The sequence below is a fragment of the Lagopus leucura genome, unplaced genomic scaffold, assembly GCF_019238085.1.
Source record: "Lagopus leucura isolate 7727_CA_CO unplaced genomic scaffold, USGS_WTPT01 Super-Scaffold_100002, whole genome shotgun sequence".
Classification (NCBI taxonomy): Eukaryota; Metazoa; Chordata; class Aves; order Galliformes; family Phasianidae; genus Lagopus; species Lagopus leucura.
The window spans coordinates 8,989,804-9,000,466 of NW_024962263.1; positions in this window are offsets into that span (position 1 = coordinate 8,989,804).

Here is a 10,663-nt window from a genome sequence, read left to right on the forward strand (position 1 = left end):
TGCATGCTCAAGACTTACACTTACAGTGACCCACAAAGATGCAGAGAAATTATACACAGGCTGTGCTCACTACTGATGTTTTGTCTTCTTAGAAGTATTTTCTATTATTAAATAAGGCTGCTTTCCTCCTAAAAATATATTCACTACTGTGATCAGAGCACAACATATGACATTGCAGTGAGACCTAAGGAACACCTAAACAACTGGTTGTAGCATCACTAAAGGAATTGAAAGCAAATTAAACACCCTTTAAAGAAGGCTTTCATTTTATAAATTATGCTGATAACCAGAATTATAAATAAGTTCAGTAAAGATTGAAAAATGTACTATAACTGTCCAAATATTCTTCAGTGAGGAGAATATAGTTATCATCCATGTCATCATACTTTAGTCCATCTAGCAATAAAAATCAGATTGAGAAATGCAACCGCACAAGATCTCCATATTGTTGCCAATGGGTTTTTCTTTGAAAAAAGACCACGCTTCCTAGCCAGCCATTTCTCTCAGAAGAGCACAGGACTTCTGCTACAATCATCCTTCTTCACAGCCATGTTCAGCCACCATCATGGGCATAGCACTTGTTCTTCGCTTACAAACCTCCCCAGTTCAGCTTCTAGTACTTCTGACTCTCAGAAACAGAACAGTTTTCATTTAACCAGGAAGGTTTACTAAGAACTACTCTCAGATCTTATTTTTCAAGAGCCTAAAGTATGTACTATTGCAGATCTCATAGTGCAGCCTTTTCTCCAAAGAAGTGACACTAAGAAAAAAGCACAACTGACATTTCTGTCAACAACACTTCTTAGACATCCTTTTGTGAAACAGCATGTTTATACTTGTGCAGGGGAACTTATTAAGAGTAGCAGAATGGATTTAAAGTAAAACAATTGCATGAAGAGAATGTGAGTTTATTCTTATCACACTTCATTCAGCAGACCAACCATTCAAGCAGCTGGGTGAGTTTGGAAGCCATTGGATATGCATATACTAAGAGATTACATTACAAATATAACTGTTGAGTCCTGAACTGTTCCTTCAGGATTGTCTGCACACTCCTAAACATTCATGACAACATGAATAACATGACAACATTCATGACAACAAAAATACCTTGAGACACTGTATTATATCCACTTTCAGTTACTACCAGAAAACAGACAAAGATACCACTAGGATTCTCTTTTCAGGGCATGGAAAGATGCAATTTAATCTTTTTCTCCTTTTTGTTCAACCAGCCAAACATCCAAACCAACTAAACAAGCAATACTAGAGATGACATTCAAATCTACAGTTAGTTCTATCATTTCCCAAGTCTCAAGAACAAATAAATTGCCCTAGAAAATACAAAATCCAACCACACAGCGCTCTGTAGTTGTAAAAAGCACTTTCACCTTAGAGAGAAAAAGAAGTATTTGCAACAAAACAGCTGAATGCAAAAGTCTTTCTGCATGGCTGAAGAGCATCAGTGAGTGCCAAGCAAGGATCAAGTACACCAAAATTCAATCTTGCAGAATTCCAGGCACAGATTGCCAAGCACTGTGTGCAGCAGGGATAGAGAAATCATTTGTCCTGCTTTCAGCATTCCAGTTCAGCATCAGGTGAAAAGATCTCGTCATCGTAGTAACCTCACAGTGATAATCCAATTGCTTGAAATGAAAAATAGTTTTGCCAAAGAATATTAAATTCAGGAAGTATTTGCTGAGTCTAATGACATTTGAGCACATGGCCACAAAAAGAATTAAGTCCAAATATCAGTTTTTCAGGCTCTTTTTGGTTTGGCGAAAAACAGACACTTTGCTCCTCAACATTGCAAAAATTGGTATCTATATGAAAAGCTTGTTTAGTAACTTTGTTGCATTTCTTTTCCCATAAAACGTATTACTGAATCCAAAGGCTTTATCTTCTATTTACAAAACAGGCACTTTAATCCATAATCTATTACTAGGAAAAATTATTCACCTCCCAGTATTTTTGTTGTTCACATTCATGACCTTAGCAGCTTTCTTAGTACTGTTTAACTCTTGAATTTCATCTAACTAAAACCGAGTTATTTAAACATTTCCATTAAAGATTTCTAAAAGATTTTCACAGATCAGAAACATAAATATATAAATAAATAGAAATTGATAAATGTACAGATACTGCAAATTTTTGAGGAAAGAAAGAAAGACAAAATGTCTGTCTTCAACCAAAAAAAAAAAAAAAAAAAAAAAAAACAACCAAAGAATTGGCCCTACTTTTTAAGTTACACAACTTCATGTCAAACTCCCCACAAGTCTGAAACATTCTGGGACAACAGTCATTGGCTGTGAAAGGAATTAATGAGCTGTAACAGTACAAGTACTGCTGCCCACTGTGTTATCAACATTTTAGTCACATTTTCAGTTTTCTCACCTACAAAAAGGAGTTAGAATAAAGCCAGCAAGGTGTTGTAAGATTACCTGCAAAGAGTTTTACACCATTATCAGAAATTATTAAACGCTGTAGTTTAAAGTACAGTAGGTAAATGGCTGGGATAAAAGACAACATTTCTATGCAGATGATGTTAAGGAAACAAGCAAATAGGAGAGTTTTCATTCTTTAGGAATGGAAAACATTATAAATGGGTGGCTGGAGTCATAAAACATCACTATTCATTGCTTACTAAGGTCATGCCTACCACCACGCTCCATCAATTTACTTCTACTCAGTTCAGTTTTGCAGTTACAGAATTTAAACATCTACATTGGGCACACCAGCATGTAAAGCACCGATCAGCAAGAGACTGAAGAAACCTATGGAAAAATACTGAAAAGACGTTTGCTTCAATCTGAAATGAAATATCTGTTGGTTGGGTTTGGAACAGTCACAAATAGATCACCAGATATATCAGTCAAAAGCATTGATACTGGTTAATGAGGCCTGAAAATCCTGTTCTGGTGAATGAACTACCAGAGTTCCTGATACGGAGGCTCAAAAACTTGCAAAACAGGGTAATACCAGTCATAGCAGCCAAGAGTTTTGCCACAGCCACCACCACAGAAAGAACAGTTACTCATCTCAAAGAAACTACTTTTTTTTTCTCTCTTTATTGTAATTTTCTCTCCTGTAGTAAATGCAAAAAAAAAAAAAAAAAAAAAGAAAAAGGAAGAAAAAAGATTATCTTCACAATCAAACACAATAGGTACATGGGAACTAAAGGCTGCTAGTTTCTAACTAAACAAAAATTGTTCAGTGCTACCTTTATTACTTTACAGTGAATCCTGCTGGTTCTTTCTTGGGAAAGGATTTTCTGCCACCAGCTTTTGTGCCCCAAGTAATTCTCACATTTCTCACACACCATTAATACTGCCAGTGCTCCAGGTATCACTACACAATATAATTAATGGAGCCCAACCTAGCCATGTTGAGATGTGATTTGGGTCTATAAAGAACATGCTGAATGCCTTACCAGAATTGGTCAAATTACCCACAATAATAATGCTTCATAGGTTCATAAAAAGAAATTTAAAAAAAATGCCAAAAGAAAACCCTTTCAATATAATCAAGCCAGTGGAATACAACTGTAATAAACTAAGAATAATGAGCATGTTATAATGTTACTTATTTGTAAATATCAGTTTAAATTGCTTAGCAAAGGAAAAAAACCTTGCATGATGGACCGAGGGGGAGGGGGTGGGGATGTGGAAAGACTTCAGATTATTGGCCTAAAATCAGCAGCAGAGTTAGCAATTTATGGACTTGATTATACCTTCAAAATGAACAATAACCCAGTAACTACTGCAGTAGAAAGGTACTAAATTTTTATGATATGGGGTAATCAGGTTGGCTACCAAAGACGTAGTAGACATGCTGCAAAGAAGAAACAATTCACATTAAAATAGCCGAGTGACAAATTCCCTCCTCGAAAAGGGTGTTTTTCTTTAGATGATGTCTTTAGCAGACTGTAGGCTGTTTCTTTAAATGAATGCACGACGCACTTAATTTTCAGGCACACTTTGTTAGAGAAACAGGCACTACACTGTACATCATGTTTAGTGACAAATAGAGCTGTCATACCTGGATTCGTATTGACATTTCCATCAGACTCTTAAGCTGTATAGATTTGACGTACAGGAAAAAGTCAGACATCTCACATATAAATGATGCTTAGATATTCATAATCAAAATGTTCTTGATTGCTTACCCGGTAAAGCAAAACTAGTGTATTTTTTTTACATCTTTACTATGGTAGTAAATAGCCTGACATTTCAGCACGTTTGGAAACAGCATGCTACTTTATTGAAAATTAAGAGGCAAAATTTGTGGTGATTTTTTTGTTGAAGGTTGAAAAGAATTGTATTCTTTGCTTCATGGTGTAATGGGTGCTCACAGACTGTGGAATTAGCAATTTGATGCAAAATCAGTAAACTTTATCTTTCTATTTAGTGCATGAGTTGCTAATAAAAATGAAATAAAAAATGAAGTAACCACGGTGTCTCAATAAGCTCAAAAGAATGTAGTAATACTTCTTTTTTAACTGCTTGATGCCTACAGGAGTTGTCTGTCAATTGCTTAAAAAAAAAAGACTCACACACAGTCATTAAAAAAAAATTCAGATCTTAATATCCGAATTCTGTGATTCAACTGTGATTTTCCAACTTCTTGTTGTCTTCTAGAACTTGAGTTTTCATAATGTTCCATACTGTTATCATCCAAAATAATAATAAAAAAAAAGTGAATGCATAAGCACTCACTTGCATTGAGTTGAGCAAATGTTGGGCACCATCTCTGTGTACTTTGATGTTGAATGCATCCATATGGATTTTCAATAAAGACAGAGAAGTCACATAAGACAACTCTTGGGACACTGAAGCTTAACTTTCTACATATCAATTTATTTTTGTCAGCTGCATTAATTGTGCTGCAAAAGATTTTTCTGTTCAAGCATTTTAGACAGACTCACGACACATCATAGCTTACCCTATTTCAGTCAGCACACTATGCTTGAGAAGAGAAAGCTTATCAATATAATTACTCCTAATAAAACAAGATCAACATAACGCCATTAATGTTGGTAAGATCAACCTTCAGAGAGACAACAGTGCTCTTTTCCGCAGGGTTTATGAACACATCTTATCCTTCCAGTTATTTAACAAAACACATGGGAAGGCTGATTTCTGTTCGATTTGTTTTTAAATCACACATACCCAAATTAAGTGTTACAATGCCTGTTGACACATTGAAGAATCTAGCCACGCTCATTATCTGGATAGTTCTTAAAGCAATAAAAGACCCAGCATAATCCACAGCCCAGGGGCTCAGATATATGCAAGTCAAAACTAGATTTTGAGCAGCACTCCATGGGATCTAAGTTCAAGTTTACTGAGTTGCAGTGAGAAAATACAAACTAAAGTGAAACTGCTGAAATGGCAATACTCATTCAAGAGCTTAAGTGAGAACTATCAATACAAAAATATATAAACTCCTGACAAAAAAAAAAAAAAAAGCCATCAAACAACCTAGCCACAAGTTCCAGGTAAGCTACTAGAACAAGCTAAGGAACAGCATAAGGACGAAGACTTCCTAATGTATCCCCATTTTCCATGCTCCTCCCCTAGCCTCCATCAGAGTGAATGGACCTTGGAACCGTGGAGTATTTTTTGTGAGGTTGGCTCTCAACAGACATCTCCCAATGTTTCATCATGGCACATATCACAAATCTTTAGACTGCATAAAAAAACATGTCTTTACATAGCAAGTTTCAAAAACGTTAGATTTCCAGAAAAATGTTCATCAGAAGCAGGACCTGATGTCAAGCTTTGCACGGTCATGACACATCCTGCCATTTACAGCAGGCGTGTTATTCACACTCTGCATGAGGCCTGGCCAAGCCCGTCCTGCAGCTTCCCCCTACCCCGTGCCATTATGGTGGTACTTCTGCATTTGTCATCGATTTTTAGCAGCACATACATGTGTGAACAACTGTTTTCAAGGATGAAGTACAAGAATAGTAAAATTTCATCAGAAATCTCCGACAAACACCTTGAGAGCTCACTAAGAACAGCAACCACTGCCACTGAACCAGTCTGATGCATTTGTTACACAAAAACAAGGTAAAACATCCCACTGTTTTTATTGTTTTGTTGCTCTCCTTTTTTAACTAAAAATATGAAAAAAAATGTTTTATTGCTTATAATCGTTAATTATATTACATAATCCATGAGGCCTGCTCTAAAAGCAGTGCCTCCTGTTTTATCACGTTGGCCCATATGATCAGAGGCAGATGTTGGTGGTAAGGCAGTGGAGATTGAATCTTCCCACCAATATCCTGTTACATTTTCTTGCTGTGGAGCAGATGGCAGCAGAGGGGCAGTCTGATAAAATAGTATCTGACATGAAAATGTGCATCAAGCAAAGGTGTGTCACTAATTACCCATGTGGAAAAAATGGCACCTGGTGACATTCCTCGATGCTTGCTGAACACTGATGGAGACCCTATGTGGATGTCAGCACAGTCAGGGTAGGTGATGCATTTCAGCAGTGGAGACAGCAAAAGTGGTCACCTCTGCTGGTGCAGGCCTTCACAAGCATGGCATGCAAGCTCTTGTTCATCATTGGCAAAAATGCCTCCCTAACAGTGGATTATGTTGAAAAATAGTGTAGCTGAAGATTTGCTCTATGAAATAGTGTCACTGTGCTCTTTGTAACTGCTGTAGTTTCCACGGAAATAAGTAGGAGGCTCTGCTTTTGGAGCAACCTACAGAAACGCAGCCTATGACAAGTGCTCTTCACTCAGTGCAGCCCTGGCAAGCCCAAAGGTTGGACAGCCCCACACGAAGCCACGTCCCTGAGCATCACACTGACACGTCCTTCAAACACCTCCAGGGAGCAGCAGCATGCACTGTTACTCACATGCTCTGGAGCATCACTGGTGTAACAGTTTTATGTTATAACACCTGTTCAGAACCTTATGAATAGAATGGTCTTTTTCTATGGAAGGTTCTTTGTGAACTAAACTGACCATTAATGGTGCTAACCTCCTCAGGTCATAAAGCACAACACAATTGGAAGATATTCTGGTTTAAACACAATTTTTCTAATCCCCGCCAGTTACAAGTACAAAATTCCCCATGAACTTAATTCCCAACAAAAGAGAGAATGCACGTGTGCACACCCACTTTCTCTAAAAAACAAGCCTCTCTGCTTGCATTTCCAAGCACCAGAGATGAGATAGGAATATTAGGTTGTATCTAGAGAGTTAGCAACACTTGATAGATGATCTGTCTGCTCATATGTTACAAGTTTTAAGTGCAATTTAAAAATTTAAAAATCAGTATTACAGTCCTTTGTTATGTCAGAGGAAAAACCTTAACTTTATAATTCTAAATACCTTCTCCTTGAATATGAAGTGATGTATCACGCACTTCAAACAGGGTATTCTATAATCATAAAGCTTTTTGTTACTGTTAAAACTGCAGCTCAGTTTTTCTGAGGCAGTAAAATGCAGTACTACATGACATACGTTAGAAAAGCTTTTAAAAATCAGGCTAGGAAAAATCAGCTGGCATTAAAGTACAACAAGTGATAGGAGAGGATTCAGAAGACACATAGAAGGTTAGATAACAGCAGGACAAGGAAAAATGGTTTTAAGTTGAGGGAGGGAAGATTTAGGTTGGATGTCAGAGGGAAGTTCTTTACAGTGAGAGTGGTGAGGTGCTGGAACAGCTGCCCAGAGAGGCTGTGGATGCTCCTTCCATGCCTGGAGGTGTTCATGGCCAGGTTGGATGGGGCCCTGAGCAGCCTGGTCTAGTATTAAATGGGGAGGTTGGTGGCCCTGCATGTGGCAGGGGGTTGGAGATTCGTGATCCTTGAGGTCCCTTCCAACCCAAGCCATTCTGTGATTCTGTAAATAACAGACATTACATAAAAGAAAATGTTCTTGCTTAATCAAATTCTTATTGTGACATCTAACTCAGTGTTTCCAGCTTCAATAGGCACTTATTCCCAATTTTAAAAATATTCCTAACAAAAAATCCTATCAAGTCTTTCTTCTGCACGTGGCTTTATTTGCTTTGTTCTTGTTCCACAGCAGCTTGCTTCAATAGCAGCAGTAAAAGGCAGTACAAAACTGGCAGGAAAATCTTACAGTGAAACAGTAATTATCAGTTAAAGCATTATAGTCATCAACAGGAGAAGAAAGCTACTGTTCTTCCCCTTTTCCTGGTGCTACAGAGAGAAACCTTCTTACTTCTGTTTATGAATTGAGTTTCTAGGCTCAACTAACTCCCTTAGATTCAGTGCATGACATTATGATGGGCAAAATGCCCTTCTGTCTAATCAATACTTGCTTCTGCATACTAGTAGTTGCCTTACCTGCAGGCCTAAAGCACAATCCATACTAAAAATACTTTGCCTTGCAAGTAATTTTTGGTAAAGACAGCAAAACGGTAAATTATACTGGTTTTAGCTGCCTAACTCATCACATACTGCATCCTCATTTGCATATGTCATGTTTCAGTCAACACAGTAGGGTCTGAAAATACTTACACAAAGCAGAAAACACACAGTTCTGAGAGGATGGGCACATGGGTGCTATGTTACAGTTGAGAAATTAGGAACACTCATATTTAAGGATCCATAAAACAATCCAGGCCACAAAGACAATGTCAAATAAAGTTGACATTTCTAAGTTGGATTGTAGTGAACAAAACTTTTGTCAATAGAACTGCAAACATCAGAATTATTGCTTGTGCATCTTCACTAATGCATTACAGATGAAAGACAAAGGATTAAGTTTGTGCACAGAGTAAACTTCCTCTTGAGTTAGTGAAGAATGAGAAGTTCAAATAGACAGCATGACAACTTTGAGATCTTTAATATTTGCGCTGCCTCTGCTTGTGATGTACAATATCTATTTCCTGGATAAACAGAGAAGTTAAGTCCCCAGAGCCTGAATTCAGTTCCTTTCATAAGCCCTAACTTCATTTTTAAAAGTGATAAAAGAAAATGTAATTTGCTTTCCAGTTTTACCAGTAATCCGTACATGTTCATACTGCAGATTGCAGAAACATCTGTGAGATCAATAATAAGCATCCTACCCATGCTTCATTTTTCTGCTTTATTTAAAGAGAACATTCTCCAGCATTCACTCTACTCCACACTTTTTGCAGTTTGAATAATGGAATATAGATAACAGAAATAGAAAAATGCACTGCCAATGAAAAAATGTATGTTCTTTAAACACAGACAAAAGCCCTTCTGAGACAAAATCAAGCAGGCTAATTTACCTATTTCTGAATAAAATAGTATAGCTATAGCAACAAGACTTCAAATTCTCAAATGTGAAAAACATCAGAACTACATTTGTCGGTGTGCCTCTCCTCAGCACTCCTCCTTGTCAATGGCCCCAAGCCCTTCATTCCCATTACAGGTTACTTAGCCAGCCTCAATTAGTGTCATGATTTGAACTTTCCTCCTACCTGCTGGCCTCCACTGAGACATCCAGGTTCTTCAGGACTGGGTTTAAATCTTGCCACCTATATATTTTAACTTGCTGCCAAGCATCGCAAAGGTGAGAGCGAGCTTTGCTGTTACTGCTCTATTTCCCACCTGGAGAAAAAAAAAAATAAAAAAAAAAAAATAGATAAGTAATCACTTTGCTAACATCCATAATAATAAAGTTTATTACAGATGACATGTTTAGAAAACTTACTTAAAGGAAGCTAAAAAAAGTGCAAGCTTATATTTATTTTCTTCTTTCACAGAGACAACAAAAGTGTCATCATTTGGCAAGTGGGAAATAATCCGGATGAAAAAAAAAAAAAACCTAAATCAAAAAGCACTGGTTTGGCAAGCATTTTGCAGAGTATTTCCATTTTATAGTGCCATGTAATTAATAAGTTTATGTATCAAGGGCTGATCCGGAAGTAATGCCTCCCTTTTTATTTTCTTGGCCCATGACATCAGAGGCAGATGGTGGTGGTATGGCAGTAGAGGCTGAACCTTCCCACCAGTCCACGTTGTTGCTGTGTGACAGATGGCAGCAGAGGGGCAGTCTGACAAAATGGCGTCTGATATGGAAGTGCATACAAAGCAAAGGTGTGTCACTGAATTCCTCCATGTGGAAAAAGTGACACCCATTGACACTCATTGATGTTTGCTGAATGTTGATGGAGAACAAAGAGTGGAGGTGAGCACAGTGAGGTGGTGGGTGGTGCATTTCAGCAGTGGAAATAGCAACAGTGGGTCTCCTCCACTGGTGCAGGTTATTACCAACATGGCACGCAGGCTCTTGTTCACGGTGGGTGAAAATGCAGTGCTGGTGATGGTGGCTATGTTTAAAAGTAGTGTTTTATAGCTGAGAATCCACTCTATCAAATGGTGTTACTGTGGTCTTTGCATCTGTGCAGATTCCATGCAGATAAACAGGAGGCATTACTATTGGAACAACCCCCACGTTTGAAGTAACACCTAACTACTGCATAGCCCTTAGCTATCTTCCCTTTCTAAGCTTTCTACCTGATTCTTGCGTTCTCTGTGCTGCTATATTTCCTATGCACTTTGCTGTCACTGCTCTCATTCGCCTTTTGCAAGTCGTTATTAAACATTTTTATTGTTCTCTCCCCGCGGTCTCCCAGGGAAAGGGCAGAGCAGAAACTCTTGACGGCTGCAGCTACTTTGGTTTCCACGCTCCACTTTCACA